Source organism: Nilaparvata lugens, chromosome 1 (genome assembly GCF_014356525.2).
Source record: "Nilaparvata lugens isolate BPH chromosome 1, ASM1435652v1, whole genome shotgun sequence".
In the NCBI taxonomy this organism is placed as follows: domain Eukaryota; kingdom Metazoa; phylum Arthropoda; class Insecta; order Hemiptera; family Delphacidae; genus Nilaparvata; species Nilaparvata lugens.
In genome coordinates this window covers 29,721,152-29,740,835 of record NC_052504.1, presented here as the reverse complement: position 1 = coordinate 29,740,835, position 19,684 = coordinate 29,721,152, and the positions used below count along the sequence as shown (strand labels likewise).

Genomic DNA, 19,684 nt, shown 5'->3' with positions numbered 1-19,684 from the left:
TGTAGGTCCCACAGATCTACCTGCAGGGATGAAACAAACCAAACCAAGTAGCAACCTGTCGTGAGATGTTATTGTTGAGAAAAAGAATCAAAGAAGCGAGAGAAATGAGCAGGGGGATTTTGCAAGCGCATTTCAAGTTGGTCTTTGGTCGATACCCTTTCTTTGTCAAGGAGTTCGCGAAGAGTGGAAGACTATGGAAGAAAAATAATCCAGTGCAGTGTCCTTCAGACAGAATGTGAGTGCGGTCGGCAGAAAAAAGCAAGGAAAAACAAAGGGATCCCACACGAAAACTGGTTTAAAACATTCTGAAGAAAAGAAGAATCAAACCAACATGAAATGGCATGGTAGAACAGCGCTTTAAAAGTCTTTGTGCTAGCATACTGCACAATTTTACGATCATTTCGACATATATGACTGACTACTTTGTCATTATGAAATATGAAACGTAAATTTTTCAATAAGGAAAGGGGAAAAACAAGAATAAGAAAGAAGAGAAGGCAAAATTCATCAGTATTTTTCATTTCACTACAGACTTTTCATTACAGACTTGCAAACAGAATTTTCAATTCTCTAGCTAATTTTATAAATGACGTGACATGATATTTGATGGTGAATGATAATTTCATTCTCAAGTTTCAGAAATATAAAATTTTCAGAGATATTTTAGAATATAGAATTTTTTATCAGGTATAACTAGTGGGATGAAGCTACTATTTTCATACTTGACAATATCTTAAATAGTGTTAATTTATTTTATTTCAAGTTAGGTGATTTTCATTGTAGCTTCAATCATAAACTTGTGGAGTTTGACGTGGGCCTATGCACGCTGTTGAATTTCCATTGAGATTTCAGTTGAATCTATTCATCACCATCCAAGGCAGAAAGGTTTTGTCAAATAATGTGTCTTTTTTCAAAAACAGAATATAAACTGTAAAAAAATACTCTAACAATAGGTAAACTGGGAAAACTCAAAATAAACTGCTCAAAATGTTTGAAAGTTTCGAACTGAGAAAATAAAGGATTCCATTAACAAAAGATTGTGTTTGACTATTGGAAACTGTGACTAATAGCCTGTTGATTGAACATTTCAAAAGAACTTGAATTAGAAACAACAAAAGGCAGTCGTAATTGATTGTTGAACTCCGTGGGAATTTCTAGCGTGTGGGGTGATTAGTTTGTTGCAGATTGTAAATTCAAAAAGAACATTTGGAGCGAGACAACTACAATAGGAAATGGGTAAGGTAGATTTTCGATAAAGCGTATTGTCACAGAGAAGGAAGAATAGGGAGAAGGAAGAATACGCCCTCACGCAGCTCACTCAATGGGAAGTCACCCTGCGAATGGGCCGTAAACACTGGGCTGGCACAATTGTTTTATGATCCTCCTTCGACTATAATGGCTGGAGATTTATGATGTGCTACAACACATTAAATGCTGCTGACAGTTTGACACAACTGAATAGTAAACAATTCACACCGTTCAAATCAATTGAAAACTGTCTGACTTTTCGGACAGCTATAAATTTCACTCTGAAACAAACGAGCAATAGGAAAAGTATTGATAAGTGAAGAACAGTTTTTCAATGACGATTTATAACCTGGCAATATAATTCATAATAAGTCATTATTATGGCTTATTATTATCAAGTCGGTCGGTTAGTAAGTTAATAATTTATCACAAGTTTTTTGTAATATTGATTTATATTTTCAACATCTAACAAATTAGTCAACTCATTAGTTTTCTATTGAGCTTCTTTCAGGAAAACATGATTAAACTCAGTCGCCTACGTAATCTCCTGCTAATAGAGGAAGTTTCTTATAAAATAGAAAATTTACATTGGTTCAGAAATACAATAATAGATCAAATTTTAATGAATAATATTACCGCCAACTGTAGCCAAACGTATTTGTACTTCATACTAAAGCTTTTCAATAAATATTTCATTAAGAATTAATAGAGGAATTTTCTAAAATAAATAGCAATAAATCATATAAAGAGACGATGCAACACTAAAACGAATTTAATTCGCTAATTTGCCTAATATTAATCAATGTTTATCAATTTATTTAAAGTGAAGATGATGATGATGATGATGATCAGTAAGTCTCATCATCATCATCAATGATCATCATCATCATTATCAATAGTTTCTTAGGAGAGAAGCAAGTGAGCAACGAAAAATGTTGTTTGATCATTCACTCACATGATCTTGAATAATTTCAAGAGAACTCGGAATAAAAATAATTGACAAGTTCCACTTGTTTCATCAACGATTTTTCAAGACAAATCAAATCATTTCAAGTTGAAGAATAGGCTATAACACGTTATAGCACTGACCACTGCACTGAAAGACCTTTCAGCAGTTTGAGGCTGCACCGCAGGGGAGAGGAGAGACTGACAGGCGAAACAGCACGTATGGATAGTTTGAAAACACTATTTCTTATTTTCGTTTTTCGAGCGGATGTGGATCGTAGCAACGCACAGGTAGTAGAAAGCAGGGAGTGAATTGACAAAGAGTAGAGAGGGGTGGCAAGGGGCCATGGACGGGCCGGGCCCATCTCCCTGCTCCCAAAACATCAGACCAGCCAACAGCCAACATGATTACCCACCAACTCAGCTTTGGCCTCAACACGTAATTTACAGGCCTATTAAGTATACCTAACCAAGGTCGAAAAACTTGATATCGTCAACCAATCATCTTTCTCAGACATGATGAAAGAGATGAAAACCTATCCTATAATATTTCTCAGCATGCTGTACATTTTGCTGTGATTGACTTCAAAGAATATAGAAAACACTCCTCAAGATAATCTGAAAAGGTCTAATCAAATTGAAGGCTTCATCTAATCAAAGGATTATCCACTTTCGAGTTCAAGAAGAATACATGCGAGATGAGAAGAATATAAATGCATTATAACATTCACACACCATCTAGTTAAAAAACACGAAAGATCTTTAGTAGGCTACTACTGCTGCTATTTACTCATATTCAGAAAGACTGCACTTGATTGTTTCTAGTTTATTGTATCCTTAAATTTCATTTCAAAATCAACTAAAAATTGAGTGGTTTGGTCGAGTGAATGCCTGTGGAAACCATTCTAGAAACTATGAATGTGTCAATGAGGTGGAATGTTCAATCGTAGAATAAACATTTCATTCATCCAATATGCGTGAGCACGACTCTAATGTAACACCAGTGGGTCGTAAAAATAATTTAAGACAAGTTATGAATGAAAAATGAATTACAAGGAGGGTATGTTAATTAGAACAGGAACGCATTAACACGCACTGGTCATCAACCCATATGAAGACTTTTCAAACATATTAAGATTATCGGATAAGAGGTACATGCGTGTGAAAACGGGGGGTGGGACAAAGAGGTGTTTGCTCAGGTACATAGTTTACGTGATAATTTCTAGCGTGATTACCCGTGCCATTCCACCTGGCAGCAGCCTTCTCGATTAAAGGGCGCCACGATTGGTTAAATGTAGAAAAATGTGGACTGGAACTTAAATAGCGAATATAAAAATAATAAAAATCAGTGCACGCGACCTGCTATTTTGTTGCCGTCGGAGTTTAGTTCGTCGAACGTTGAGCTTTTCCAGTGGTGGAGCCTGGGCCACACGCAAACCCCGTGACCTGTCGCGGTCCTTAACCTACCGCATACACCTCACCAGTTACTTGCAGCTTACCAAGAAATAGGAATAGCTAATTCACTTCGAAGTAATAGCCTCAAGTGGAATTTAAATACAAGGGGAAGCAGGTTATGGTGAATTTATTAGTTTTGTTCAACACAAATGAACTGAGCTTCAAATATGACCGCAATATTTTGGTTATAGTGGTAGTTTATTGCTCACAAATGCCGATGAAGTAGGAGGAAAGTCTGATAAGGTATCAGACGACTGAAATTCAGCATTGGATTAACATATTTAGGGAATAGAATACAATACTATCAATATTGAGCTTCTAATCCAACCAATATTTTTATCAAAGTTTATAGAAAGAGGTATGGATATGCGGCCATACTGAGTCTTTTTGAATAGTTTCTTCACTTGCTGTTAGCCTTAGTAAATAGCCAAGTAATAGCCTTGCTTGTTCTAGTAAAAGGAATAAAGTGTAATATAATAACATAGTATAACCTATTTGAATATAATAAAAAATAGCACGAACATAGTTTCCAATTTGATACTTAATATGGCCAAATAAACATTGGTTTCCTGGCCTGTTTTTGTAGAACTTGATATTTACAGGACGGTTTATGAAAACCTTGATACATTAAAAAAATCTAGTTTTTCGTATTTATTATATTTATCCCATTGTGCAGCCAATAACCTCAGTCTAAACATTAGGAAAACAAAGCATATGATATTCAGTTGTGACACGAGAATAGTGAATAAAGAGTCAATGAATTTCCTTGGAGTGAATATCGACACAAATTTAAATTACAATCATAAAAATCTGTTTACAAAATATATTTACAATCATAGTTTCTTTATTATTTTAGCCCATAATTGCCTATTTCTGGCCGTAGTCGCCCATGCATGGCCCACTCTCTGGCACAACTCGTCCCTCCATCTGGTCGGTGGCCGTCCTCGTCTCCTGGTCCTGTCCATCGGTACCCACTCCGTGCAAATCCTTGTCCATCGATCTTCAGGCAGTCTCGCTACGTGTCCGGCCCACTTCCATTTCATTACATGAGCCTCTTTTTGCAAGTACTTCACCTTTACTTTCCTTAATATATCCCTGTTTGTAACTCTTTGTACTTGCTTCAGGCCAAGAATACTTCTCAGCATTTTAGTTTGCGTCGTCTCCAGCTTCTTATCTTGATTTTCTGTGAGTGCCCAGGTCTGCGCTCCATATAGTATTGCAGGGTATACGCACATTGATAGAGTTCTCGCTTTTAGATTGTTGGAATAGTTTCCCTTAAATATTCTTTTCAAAGCCCAATACTTTTTCCATCCTTTGTCAATCCTGTGTTTCACTTCCTTTGCCGCTCTATTCGTGAATGATAGAATCTGACCCAGATACTCATATTCCTCCACATACTCAATACTTCCGCAGCCTACTTGCACACTTATTCTTTCTGCATTGGTCATTATTCTTGTCTTCTGTGCATTTAGATGGAGACCCATCGCTTCACTAGCACCAACTAATTCCTCTATCATACCCTTCATCTCTATAGCGCTGCTTGCTATGATCATAACATCATCTGCAAATCGGAGATTCGTGAGCTCTTGGCCGTTAATCCGAAGCCCTCTGCCTTCCCACTCCAATCTGCGAAATATATACTCCAAACAACAATTGAATATAACCGGGGACAGTGGACAACCCTGCTTGAGTCCTTTCTCTATTTTAATATTTCTCCCTCTTCTCTCAAGCTCGACATATACCTCCGTGTTCTCGTATAAACTTCTAATAACATTTATATATTCTCTATCTATTCCCGTTTCTCTTAGTGCATCCCACATCCTACAATGATTAAGACTGTCAAACGCTTTATGGAAATCGATTAGACCCAGGTATATCGGTATACTATATTCTGTGCACTTCTCAATAATCTGATTCGCAGCCTGTAAATGATCAGTTGTAGAGTAGCCGGGTCTGAATCCTGCCTGCTCAGTTGGATGGTTTTCATATACTTTATTTATTATCCTGTTTTTTATGATTGAGGCAAATATCTTATATATAACTGAGGAGAGAGTAATCGGTCTGTAGTTTTTAATATCAAACCTTGATCCTTTTTTAAACAGTATTATGATCTTGTTTGTTTTCCAATCACTGGGTATAACCTTTTCCTTTAGAATCTTGTTGAATAGTATAGTGAGTGGTTTTATGAGTTTATCCATTCCTGTTATTATTGCTTCACATGTAATTCCATCCTTTCCCGGGGCTTTTCCTTTTTTAAGATTTTTAATGGCATGTCTTATTTCAACTTCCAATATACTTAATCCTTGAAACTCCATTTCCACCTGAAGACTATCTGTCTCTGTACATATTTCGTTGGGGTTATCTTTTTTATACAATTGCTCATAAAAGACTGTTACTTGATCCAAAATTTGTTTTCTTTCAGTTGCTGTTCCATCTTCAGTATTCAACTTGGAGATCCATTTCCTTGTAGTGGAACTAAGCTTCTGATTTATCTTCTTTGTCGAACCCGAAGTTGACATAATTGTACTTATAACATTTTCTTCGTAATCTTTCAGCTCTCTCCTTATTCTTTTTCTTACTTCTTTCCTAAGATTGCTATGTTCGTACTTTTCCTCTTCAGTCTTCATAGGATCCTATTTAGTGCTTCTCTCCTTTCAATCAGACACTTCGTTTCAGGCGAAATTTTATTGCTCCGTCTTCTCCCATTCTGTTGCACTCTCTCCAGTCCACTATAAGCCATATGAATAGATTGTATTATATTTTCATAAATCACTTCAATACTGCTTGTTTCCGTCAAGTTACGACTCCTACTCCTTATTTCCTCCTCTAATTTCTCCACAAACCTTGAATAATTTACTTGCTCTATCCTTATGCATTTCTTCTTTATGAAAAACCTTCGCTTGTGAAGTAATACTCCAGCCATCAACAATCTATGATCAGAGTCGTACTTGAATGTTTTAACTACCTCTAATTTCCGAACCATATCGTTACTCTCTTCAATAATCAAGTAATCTAATTCGTGCAGGCCTCCCAATGGTGATTTCCAGGTCCATTTATCTTCAATACTTCCTCTGAAACTCCTATTTACCACTTTTAGGTTGTTTCTTGAAGTGAAGTCCAGTAGCATTTCTCCTCTTTCATTTCCAATTGCTATTCTACTCTAATCTTTATTTGTTATTCCAATCTTTGCATTGAAATCTCCCATAATGATTAATTTTTCTCCGCATCGCTTCTGAGCAATTATCTCCTCTACTGCTTCGTAAAACATCTCCACCTCCTCGTCTGAGCTGACCGAAGTCGGTGCATGTACTTGTACTATCATCAACTTATTGTTTCCGATTTTGATTCTGAGAAGCGCAATCCTGTCTGACACAGCTCTGAATTCTGAAAATCCACCTTTAAGCTGTTTGTTAACGAAGAATCCAACCCCTCTGTTTCCTCTTGGAGTGAATATCGACACAAATTTAAATTGGAAGTGTCATACCAGTTACATTGCTAAAAAAGTGCATAAAGGTACATTCCTTCAGCGAAGACTTAATGGAATTGTGGGTTTACCTGTACTAATGAATGTGTATTTTTCTTACATTCAGAGTCATTTTGTGTATGGTATCCGTTTATGGGGAAATTGCTCCACTGCAATAATTATTTCAGGTTACAGAAAAAATCATTGAGAATTCTATGTAGAAAGCCCCCTCGCACACCATGTAGGAACTTGTTTATAGAAAGGTGTGTCTTAACATTGCTATCTCTATATGTATTCGAATGTTTGCTTTACATTAGAAAAAACATTCGAGATTTTGAGATAAACTCTGACTTCCATAGTCACAACACACGTAACAAGTACAAAGTTAGTCAGACACTGCCGTTACAATTTATCTAAACAGAGCTGGCAGCAGATGTCCATAAAATTGTTCAACTGCCTACCTGAGTCCGTGAGAGTGATGGATATCGCATCTTACAGGACGTATTTGAGGGACTTGTTAATCGGGAAATGTCTCTATACGGTGGATGAATATTTTTACTTAATACCTTGACGTTGTTGTACATTTTCCAATGCTTTTTAACAATAAATGATTTGATTTAATTTGATATGGATATATAAAATTGATAGAAAAATGATATGGATTGAATAAAATTAATTTCAACAATACATCATATTCTTTGGGAATGAGGATAGTGATCAGATTGATATGGAAGTGACTATCAAATTATATCAAATCAATTTTTTATTCTCACAATTTACAAATAATACAGTACAGTTACAGTACATATAGGCCTACCCTTATGTTGTGAGAGACTCACATGTAGGCTTAAGCCTGTGTTTGTGAGGGCCTGGCATAATTCGCTGAATTTAAAATCGATAAACTAAATTATGAAAATTAAAATTATTATATTAAACTAAATTTGAGAAAAATACTGATTGAGAATATGGTATGAATAAATGTTGATATTATAGAAAGAAAACAAATAATTGGCTGCAGAAACTTATTAAACTTATTATAGTGATAGTTGGATGAATAGAATAATTTGAATAATAGAATATTCATTAGTGCAGGACTATTGTTTTTGATACTAAAATATTAGACTACATCAATGAATCAATTAATGGTTAGAATATCAAAAGTAGAATGGGATTGATACTCAATGCTGAGTTTCGTTGAGCGACATCATCAGTTTGGGATCTGAACAATGCCAAATAAGAATGATCAGCTTATTCAAGACTGATACTGTTCTGTGCAGACCAGGAAAACGAGAAGATTGAATAATTTTTTTGGTGTTACTAGAAGACTATTTATAGACAATCTCAACTAATAAGGTAAACATGTTTAAATAGACGTTGCAAATACTTGAGAAATGGTGGCTGAGTCAAGTCAGTGACCCCCACAAGAGCAGCAGGTGAGGTCAAGGCCGACCTAGGTCTAGCTGTGGTCGCTGATGGGGAAGTCATAGAATTGCTAAGGCTCGCAATAAAAAGACAGTGGTCTTGGCGTGAAACGAGTGGTTTGGCAGCGACCAGAGCCAACATCCAACAGATGATGCTGATGATAAAGTCACCGCATCGCTCAGAGCAAGAGCACTGACCCCGGTCACTTGTTTACTACTTGCCAGTCAAACACAGCCTACCTCTGCCAACGGGATTATTCCGGTATTCTAATCAATCAATACTCACTCAGCTGATCAATTGATGCACTTCAATCACTCTCGAGAGATTGCTTCGATCAATAAGAGGTATGATTGTTGAGATTGCTATATAAAAGTTCTGGACATGAAATGAAAATTACATAAAAATAGTATTTTTTAGACAGAGTGAAATCTTGAAGGGTACATGAGTAGCCTACATGTTATGGAAAATGTCTATGCTTTTCTGGGGAAAATCATCACACCAGAACAGCAGCTTTAATGGACAACCATGAAAGAGGATATCTATCAATCAAATATGAAAAAATATTAAAGAATACATAGATGAGCTTTCTATTATCAAAAAAGTAGTGCAATGTAACGTATTCATTATTGCTAGATTGCTAGCCTACTCCGTTGTTGGATATATGACGTTTTTCTTGTAATACTATAGTGTTTAGTACAGTATAATAATAGATTTTGTTGAAGTAGGTTTTGATGAATTATTCATAAAAGTAGATAAGGTAATATGACACATAAAAAGAGAATATGTACAAAAATATATTTCGTGCATGGAGTCACTACCTTGAAGCAGAAGCTGAAAGAAAACAATTTGGTAAAAGATAGGAACCCGTAGAAATGTAGCAAAAGAGCAATGAAAAAACAAGTTGTATCTATATAGTAATTCAAAAGGATATTGCACCAGAAAGATTACGTGATTATTGTAAAAAGTAAAAAAGAAAAGTAAAATAAATGTGTAAATAATAAGCAACATCCGAGTAAATAGATAGCAGGTGTCAGAGTTGCATGGCATGGAAAATCCATGTGAATTTCGAAGAGCTACTCTACTAGGGGTTGATATTTCTCTCACACTCTTCGACTTCCGGTTCTCGTTCGGAAAAGGAAGTATTTGGTTTAGAGCTGGTGCATGAATTTCGGAATATGATATGAGTATAATTCATTGACAAAATGTTGAAGTTGAAATATGAAGAGTCATCCAATGGTATACATAATTATATAGCCATATGTATAGAGCTATATATTTCTATGTTTAGCTATATATTTCTCTAAATCACAATAATATTGTTTACCTTCACAATAATATTGTCTACCCACAATTTATTGCATAAATCCATTTCCATCTCACCACCGAGATGATACTTTCAATATCAGTAAATACAACTCCCAACTTTCAAATTAAAAGTTGAGAATGCATTTGTTTATCACAGTCACGATACAAATACGAGAGCAAAATCAATTGCCGTCAAACAAGGTTCTTGTGAAAAAAAACAAAGAATTTTTACCTCTTCCTAATAATTGTGAATTTCAATAAGTTATTATACTTTTTGATTGTAGGATTGTATCTTGCAAGGGTGGAAGGGTGTATACAAAATGAACCACAGGCGTTTTGGTTTAGTTACTGCATTTGATTATCGTACACCAAGGGGCTTGACTCTCCCATTTTCACTCATCACTAGAATTTCCATGACAGGTTGACAGTTTACCCTGTTGATATGATGAACATTGCGAGGCGCAGAGGCCTTTTAAATTCATGACATCACGAGACTGGCGAACCAACAGTATCGACGGGCAGTGCTGCAGTAGTAGTAGTAGTTATAGAAGCAAGGAGGCAGCAGGCAGGGGCACGAGCTGGCAACACTGCACAACAGAGCAGTAGACCGGTGCAGGGGATGATGATGATGAGGAGGAGAGGGGAGGGGGAGGGGGCCGAAACGAGGTGACGTGCCGCGGGCTCGACGCATCATGGCCGACAGCTGACGGAAACAAAGCACTCTTCTTCTTCTTCATCCTCTTCTTTTTCATCGCTCAAAGGACGGTCGACCGGACGTGCTAACGGCAGTACGAATGTGAGCAGTCTTCAAATTTAATTTACGAATCAAAATAATGATGATAGTACCGGTACCTGTAGGAAAGGTTGCTTGTGTTGAATACTTATATAGAAGCATAATATAATGTATGGCTTCACCCATATAAGGTTTGACGTTCTTAGAAGCTTAAATTATTGTTACCACCAGCTCTTCACTGGGAAAATGAATGGGCAGTGAAATTTTGTTTTCAATTTTTCTGCTATCAGTGATTCTCAACTCTTTCAATTGATAGAAGGGATTGATGATATCAAGCTTATGTAGTTCAAGGAATTTCAATCCTACCTCCTCCCCAGGCTTCAAAAAAAGGCTGAATACTTAATTGATGAGAACGTCACATAAAATTAAATATCAAAGAGGGCATAGCGAAAATTTACTCGAGACACGTTCAATTCAGTTTTATTATCATAAGTGGAATGTATATTCCTCCAGAGAGTACTACTATCCTATACGCCTCAACAGTAAAGCTTTGTTGAGGAACAGCTGATCACATTATATTGCCAGACAAGGAGATCTGTCAATCACAGCTCGTTCACGGTTGTCGGATCCATACCATTTCAAATCAGCTACCTAATTGGTTCTTCACTGATAAGTTAGATTGGTTCTGATTGTATAATATGCCATCAAGTCAAACGATTTTCTCCATGTTCTCAATCATAAAACGATGCATGAAGTTTATCAGACTAGTTTTAATTTACTAAGGATGTGAATTTGAGAATAAAATAGAGTACAAAACAGTATTCCTATTAATTCGATTGAAAATTCACTACATGGAGAAAAAATCAATGATACTTCAAGAAAGTTCTCTGAAACCTACTATTAACTTCATTCTCAACAAACAATAGCATTATTTATAATTTTTTATCAGAGATTTGATAAGAGCACTCCATAATTAGCGGAGTTGCAATAGCAAAAGTGGAGAATTTCATAGTAGAAGCACGGAATAAGCATACTTAGTAGTGCTTCTTTCCTCTGAGGTAGAAGTAATAAAACTTGAATTGCATCTTTTTGTCAAACAAGTCTACATGGTCTTTTTTTCTTTAGGGCTACTCTTGAATGTAAATAAAAATTGAAAGTGTACCTTTTTTTTAACTGTTTAGTCACAACATGTTTCGGCTATATGATGTCATTATCAAGTGATTGGAAAATAAATAAAATGACATTAAATAAATACTAGCTTGCAATAGATTTCTATTTTTATTTGTATTTAAATCTACATGGAATGAATTACATTCAACAAATACAATATATATAATATATATACAATGTACGAAAAATTTAACTTTATGATGAAATGTGCCTGCAATTCCCTACAAATGTCAAATAGGCCTACAGCTACTCGTAAATACGAGATAATAGAGCACATTTCGGCCTGAAAAATGAATAAAACCAGGTGAGAACTTTTTCCCTCTTATTCAGAGCCCCCGTGTAGGCCTACTCTTCAACAATATCTCGGCCTACTGCTTATATGAATAAAACAGGAGTACCGTTGACTATATGCGCCCAGCCATGGCCTACCTCAACGAGTTCACGTCAATTGCGAACAGGTTACTCAATGAATGGCATTTCTTTCGCCCTCTTCAGCCATTCACAACCATTGTGTGGCCAGATGAATGGAGCAGCCTTCTTCAATGTTATGTGCTTTAAATAATAATTAGCAGGGAAAATAGTCGGTAAACAGCCAGAAAACGAAGTTCAAGAATGGTTTCTTTGTTGGCCCGAGAAAAAAATCCAGTGGTAACGTAAATAATGATGTTGTTACAGTGCTGTCTTTTCTATCTTGCTTCACGAAATGGATTTGTGTTGTTTCAAAAGTCCATTAGCTACAACATTTACAGTTTGTTCATTAACCAATCAAGCTTTCAAGTCATTCGATTTGAGTTCTTTCTGAATAAAAAATATATGCATATCAAGCAACATCATTTTCTTGCCTTTATTTATTGAGGGATGGAAATCTTGGACTTACAAGGTGGATAAGATTGATTTTCAAAATACATTATAAGGAAGATGAAGAAGCAAGCCAAGAGCCAAAGCCAAAAGGTACTGGGCTACTACATTTCACAAGCAATGTAGGTATAGTATTTACAAGGTGGCTATAGAAAAGTTTTACATTATGCGAAAATGAAATTGCTGACCCAACCAACTAAACAATGACTGACAAGGAACCAAATAAACAGGAAGCAACTCTCAATTGAATTTATTAGTCTACAGTACACGGAAATCATTGTTTAAAATTTATATTTCAACTACAAATGTGAAAAATAGCCACGTTTAGTACTTAATGACAAAAACTTTATAACTACTATGAGAATAGACAATTAGTCATGCTGTAATCGGTAAGATCATATTTGAAAATCCTTCTTTTTGAAAACTGCTATCACAAGATGTTAAGTTTCTGATTGGTTCTTCTGTATTGAAAATATCAGATTGAAAAGTACTTTGATACCCTTTTATCTTTGAAGTTTTTATGGAATGTTAAATGATGACATTTGATAATGACCATTGTGTAGTATTTTGAGGTATAAATCGAGAAAATATAACCATCATTTGAAGTGTACGACCATAAAGGAGTAATAGGGTATTGTGAAGAGAATTTAATCTACATACTGACAAGAAAATAGTCTCAACAAGCTTGTACCCAGACCTAGACCATCATCGTTAGTATAATATACAGCTATTATCAAACAGCTAGTATCACATTGTTGGCAGATCCACAGCCAAGCATCTAATATACAACCAGTATTGGAGTTGGTGTTATTACATCTAACTTCAAAACAAATGAGGCCAGAAAAATGGTATAAAGCATGTGCCATTGTGGCAGAATGACTAGCATATTATGACCCGTGGGAGAAGCTTGCTCCGGAGAGGCTGCTCAGGCTCAGCCCTTCGTACGCTATCACACGCACGCCAATTCACCAATAAGGGCCGAGGGCGCAGGACTGGGAAGAAGGGAGGACAGCCGTCGTAGTCGCAGTGTTGCCCTTTCAGGGCTTCCTTTTCTATATGGATTTAGGCCTATTCTGCTCGCGCTTGGACGCATTTTCGTTGGGCTTCTTACTGTTCACAACAGATCAACCAATAGGCCAAGACCACACACCTGTCATTCAAAATCAAACTCCAAATGGAGCCCGAACTAAAGAAAGAATCCCAAGGACACGATTCTGTCCAAGGAAATATAATACTCCCTAGAAAACTATTCATTCCTCTGAGTAGAGTGTTCACGAACTATTTCTAAGGCTTGAATACGAGACTAGCAATAAAACATTCTAATAAGGTTCAAAATAGCCTATTCCAATACAAAATTCAAAGATCTTCAATTATTTAACAATTTTTTCCATAAATGCAAGAGGAAGAAGATAGAATCATAATATTGAAAATTCGATGGTAGATCAATGAAACTAGTATAAGATCAGTTCATTTGATAGGGGTCCCGGGTTAAACCCGGATACGAACAAAAGTGTTTAGCCAGAGCACCCCCGTGTTATCGGATGGGCACGTTGAACTTTCGGTCCCGGTTGAGTATGAAAGTCGTGAGATCAAATTATATATTTAGGCGAAGTGAGACCTTCCCACAAGGGACTCACTATCAACAAATAGCCAGACGAATTTACTCAACTTCATGTAATAATGAATATCCGACTTATATGGATAATGTGGATAATATGAAATTGTTCTTCAGGAAGAACGAATTAAACGGAATCAAAAGAAATAGAGGATTGACTACAACCCTAAAATTCATTTTTAGTTCGAGAGGTTCTTTACTACATGCATACTTAAGTTTTTTCTGCAAGAGCGATGGGGTCATTTTATAATTATTATGATCGATGACCATTTGATATCATTGTGTAAATATTTACATGAAACCAATCTATTTGAAGATGGTTGTATGTTTCAGTATTAATGGGTGCTGATGATCACAGATTACATGTTGTTCAAAGTTCACTTTCTCTTACAAATGAGTTTGTATTCAAACAAATTTCTTCGATGTTTGACACGAATACAGTACCCCAGTAGTGTGCTACGGATTTTGATCTGTGACAGCACCTAACAATGGCATTCTTCAAAGATCATGGACGCTGGAGAGAAATGCAATTATAAGCACAGAATTCACCGAAGAACGAACGGTTTCATCACTCTCCGCTCACTCACTCACCTACAGAGACAGACAGCACCGCAACAACAAGAAAAAACATCGGCGAGGTAGGCGCATCCGAAAATAGCTAGTTGGTGGATGTGCCATCTCTTTTCCTCTTCCTCTCCTCTGGCACTGCCACCTCAGAGTCGACGGACGGCAACCGGACTTTGGTGCCAGCGAGAGAGGATAATGACCCGCGGTTACATTTCTCTTTGTCTTGCAACGCAACGGCTCTCCTGTCTGCTCTACTAGACTCTACTGCTCCTGCCACTGTATCTCTCTCATCAATCCACTTTTTGCCCTTTAAATCAACCCAATCTATTTACTCACTCTCAAATGTTACTCCACACAGCGAGTTTTAAAGCACTACATGTTTGTTTATTCATGGATAGACAGCTTGTATGATCAGACTGTTCAGAGCTACTGAATATAGTAAAAAGGGAATTGATGGGTGTAGTTGACCATTATGTAACATGCACATTGTTCTAAAATGAGTTCAGGTATCACCGCATCACATGAGAATGATTATATATTTAGTATACTATTATGTAAATTATAGTATATTATGATAAATAAACATAATATATTCTGACGGCTTAACTAAATAGCGTTCTATTGGGCTATGTAGATTGAGTAGATTGGGAATAAAACTATATTGGTCCATGGAAATAGTATAGTGATAATACCACGGAGTAATGAACAACATGTATCTCTTGTCTGTGATAATACTAATGATCAATTACTTAATCTACTAATGGGCTTAATCTATAATAATAATAATACCTTTTTAGCATGGATATAGGTTGGTATGAACTTGTTTTAATGGAAGTCTCAGATTATAGCAAGTACCTTACATTTAAATTGAGCTATTCACATTCATCTACAGTAATAATAAAGTGAGAAGGGACAATAGAGGCTATTAAATCCTGTGGAAACATGACATACTAATATTGATACAGTATTTGGAAAGAGGGAAAGTATGATAACGGAAATTTCATTATCTCTATTATTATTCAACCATGCAGTTCCTTGGAACATTGTGTTCCTTGGATAACTGTGAAATTATGACTGAATGATAAATTTTTAATTGTGTAAGGATTCCAAAAGGAAAATATAGCTGAACAGACATTAACGACCATGAAAAACTGACAGAATGCTTGAAGGATTTCCATGAGAAGGACGATGTTCTACAAGAGAGATGAATGGATTGATGGGAAACTGAAATTGAAGTAAATATTTGAAAGGAAATGCATGAATGAAATTGAGAGAATAGGTACACGAAAATTCTAAGATTTTAAACCAGGTTATAACTTATAACTGGAGCCTAGTGAGTGAGTAGAAGCCATATGCAGGACTCTGAATCATGAATCAATGTTAGGAAGACGCAGCATTTGTCTTTAATAATGTAAAAAGCTTTCATAGTACAGGTTCTTGATCTTGAATGAGAATAAAGTGAGTGAAAAAATAGATAAGTTAAAATAAGCACAGGGAGTGGTTTCTGGAACAGGATTGGGGAGAACTTGTAAACGAATATGAGCTACATTAAAAGAAAATTAAAGCGATAATTGATAAATAGCAATGATGAATTTGAGAACTAAAGAGAGATATAAAATTTTACAATTACCTTGAGATTGATGGATGTGGTTTTAATGGAGGAAACCACAATGTTCAGGATGTTCCTGGCTATCAACTTGTCAAGATATTCACTTTCAAGTACACTAACACGAATAGATAGCCTATATAGATGAACGAACAACGTGGTACTTGAGCAAACTTTAAAGAAAAATCACAATAAAACTTTCATAGTCTATATTTCTCTGAACTTCAAAATGTCTCTTATTAGTATTGAAGAGTTGGTGTTCAAAATTTCGAAGTAAGCCTATACGTTGCACTAACCCTTAATTTGCAAACGTTAAAAGTAGTTGTACTCTTTAGAAGGCAATTGAGTTGCGTTATACTCTACTATTTTTAAAAACTCCGTCAATGATTATTATTGATAACTATGTTGAGTTAATTATTGCTTTGCAATTCCACGATGATATGAGAAACACTGATGTAACGATGAGAAGAATGCGTAAGTTGTAAGAGAGCGCAAGCGCAAATACACTGGTGGGTATTTAAATGTTTAAGACTTGTTTGTATACAGATCTATTCCAACGAATTGAGTCGATCACCCTACGTCACTCAAGGCACACAGAGATCGCGAGGGTATTTTTATCACACAATAATAAACTTCTTGAAGAGCAGAATACTTTTAGAACGGATTTAATCAATAAACTTGGAAAAATCAAGCTTTTAATATTGGAGCACTGAAGAATGTCTAGCAAACAAAAGTCGACATGCTTAGCAAGTAAGTGCGACAATATATGAATGAATCTATTTTAGAGTTTCTCTCAAGAGAAATCATGATTTTCGTTGAAAGGAAATGCATGAATGAATTGAATTTTACTTCGATAAACTTAAGTTCAATCTCACTATCCTCACTGAAAATTGAGAGAATAGGTACACGAAAATTCTAAGATTTTAAACCAGGTTATAACTTATAACTGGAGCCTAGTGAGTGAGTAGAAGCCATATGCAGGACTCTGAATCATGAATCAATGTTAGGAAGACGCAGCATTTGTCTTTAATAATGTAAAAAGCTTTCATAGTACAGGTTCTTGATCTTGAATGAGAATAAAGTGAGTGAAAAAATAGATAAGTTAAAATAAGCACAGGGAGTGGTTTCTGGAACAGGATTGGGGAGAACTTGTAAACGAATATGAGCTACATTAAAAGAAAATTAAAGCGATAATTGATAAATAGCAATGATGAATTTGAGAACTAAAGAGAGATATAAAATTTTACAATTACCTTGAGATTGATGGATGTGGTTTTAATGGAGGAAACCACAATGTTCAGGATGTTCCTGGCTATCAACTTGTCAAGATATTCACTTTCAAGTACACTAACACGAATAGATAGCCTATATAGATGAACGAACAACGTGGTACTTGAGCAAACTTTAAAGAAAATCACAATAAAACTTTCATAGTCTATATTTCTCTGAACTTCAAAATGTCTCTTATTAGTATTGAAGAGTTGGTGTTCAAAATTTCGAAGTAAGCCTATACGTTGCACTAACCCTTAATTTGCAAACGTTAAAAGTAGTTGTACTCTTTAGAAGGCAATTGAGTTGCGTTATACTCTACTATTTTTAAAAACTCCGTCAATGATTATTATTGATAACTATGTTGAGTTAATTATTGCTTTGCAATTCCACGATGATATGAGAAACACTGATGTAACGATGAGAAGAATGCGTAAGTTGTAAGAGAGCGCAAGCGCAAATACACTGGTGGGTATTTAAATGTTTAAGACTTGTTTGTATACAGATCTATTCCAACGAATTGAGTCGATCACCCTACGTCACTCAAGGCACACAGAGATCGCGAGGGTATTTTTATCACACAATAATAAACTTCTTGAAGAGCAGAATACTTTTAGAACGGATTTAATCAATAAACTTGGAAAAATCAAGCTTTTAATATTGGAGCACTGAAGAATGTCTAGCAAACAAAAGTCGACATGCTTAGCAAGTAAGTGCGACAATATATGAATGAATCTATTTTAGAGTTTCTCTCAAGAGAAATCATGATTTTCGTTGAAACCAAACTTGACGATGCAAACGAATTTTTAATTTTCACACATAAAAACAACACAAGCACTAAAGCACGGTAAAATCAATCCTCGAAATAAATGTGCTAGCAAGATTCCAGCTCTCGGCAAGACAAGCAGCCAGGTAGAAGTTGAGTAGTCGGACCAGCCGACAACCCGCGACACAGAACAGGCACAGGACACACCTCCCAGCAGGCAACGCAACGCAACGCAACTGCAACACACAACAAACCGCTCCTTTCGGCAGCCCTCAGACGGCACCCTTATCCACAGAACTGCTGTGTATCACCATGATACGCTCTCGTGGCAGGCAAGCGTTTGCCCATTTATTATCGATGGGATAATATTATACGAAACGTGCACACAGACCCTTCTTTCCAATGATTTATACTCAGATTATGTTCGACTGAGAGAGAATAACATGAGTGTTCATAATAGGCAGAATGAAGAATGAAGATGAAAGAGCACTCCGATATGAACGAATGTTATCCTTTCTCTGCCCAACTGAATACATTCATTAGGAATCAGAGCTTTATGCTTTAGTGATATAGGGTAGTCTGATAACAAAATACATCAGTAATGATAATAGACCAGACCCAACTTTTCCTAGTTCCAAAAACCTAAAACTCTGTTCACTCTAAAAGCAATTTTTAGGGCAGAGTTAATTCATGTCTACAAGATGAGTGAGAACTAATACTTTAAAGGGTAAATAATAATGCAAATGTAAAGGAATACAATAAAGGGTTCTTACATTGTATTAAATTACGAATTTTCGTCTCGTCTGATAACCATAGCAAAGTAAATATTTTTCAACAATAATAAGATTGTTTTTTCTACTTATTCAAATTTTTCCTTGAATTATATATACATTGTTAAGCTTTCTATGTTAGGTGAAAATAACAATACCTCAAATCCCTATATCCCAGACAATTCAATAGAAATTAGTATTGAGCTAACTGAGGCAGAGTATTGATAAACTATTATTGGTAATCAATAATATTATTGGTCATGCATTGAGAAACAATGAGAATAAGAATTGTATAACTATAGAGAGATTCACGTTATGAGGCCAGTGGAAATGATAGGACTAAAGTGTTGACAATTTTCATGATATAGTAGATAACCCGGTTTTCAAGTAGAGAAGAATAGAGCTATATGTTTTATCTAATGACAGACAGGGATATCAAAACTAATGTTAATCAGGTGCTGACTTTATAACGTGAATCTCACTATAGCTACT

The 19,684-nt window shown here is 35.8% G+C and overlaps 1 protein-coding gene across 3 annotated transcripts in view; it reads right to left on the bottom strand.

Annotated features, from left to right (window-relative positions):
• The window catches only part of LOC111048508 (histone demethylase UTY), a 106,383-nt gene that overhangs the window by 46,988 nt on the left and 39,711 nt on the right, over nucleotides 1–19,684 (bottom strand). The window contains exon 1 of one of the 3 annotated variants that reach the window (XM_039425042.1): nucleotides 16,412–17,191. The exons of the other annotated variants lie outside the window; for them this stretch is intronic. The gene's annotated coding sequence lies outside the window, so the exon portion shown is untranslated. Of the gene's footprint in view, nucleotides 1–16,411; nucleotides 17,192–19,684 lie in introns of those variants that run through there. 3 annotated transcript variants of the gene reach the window in all.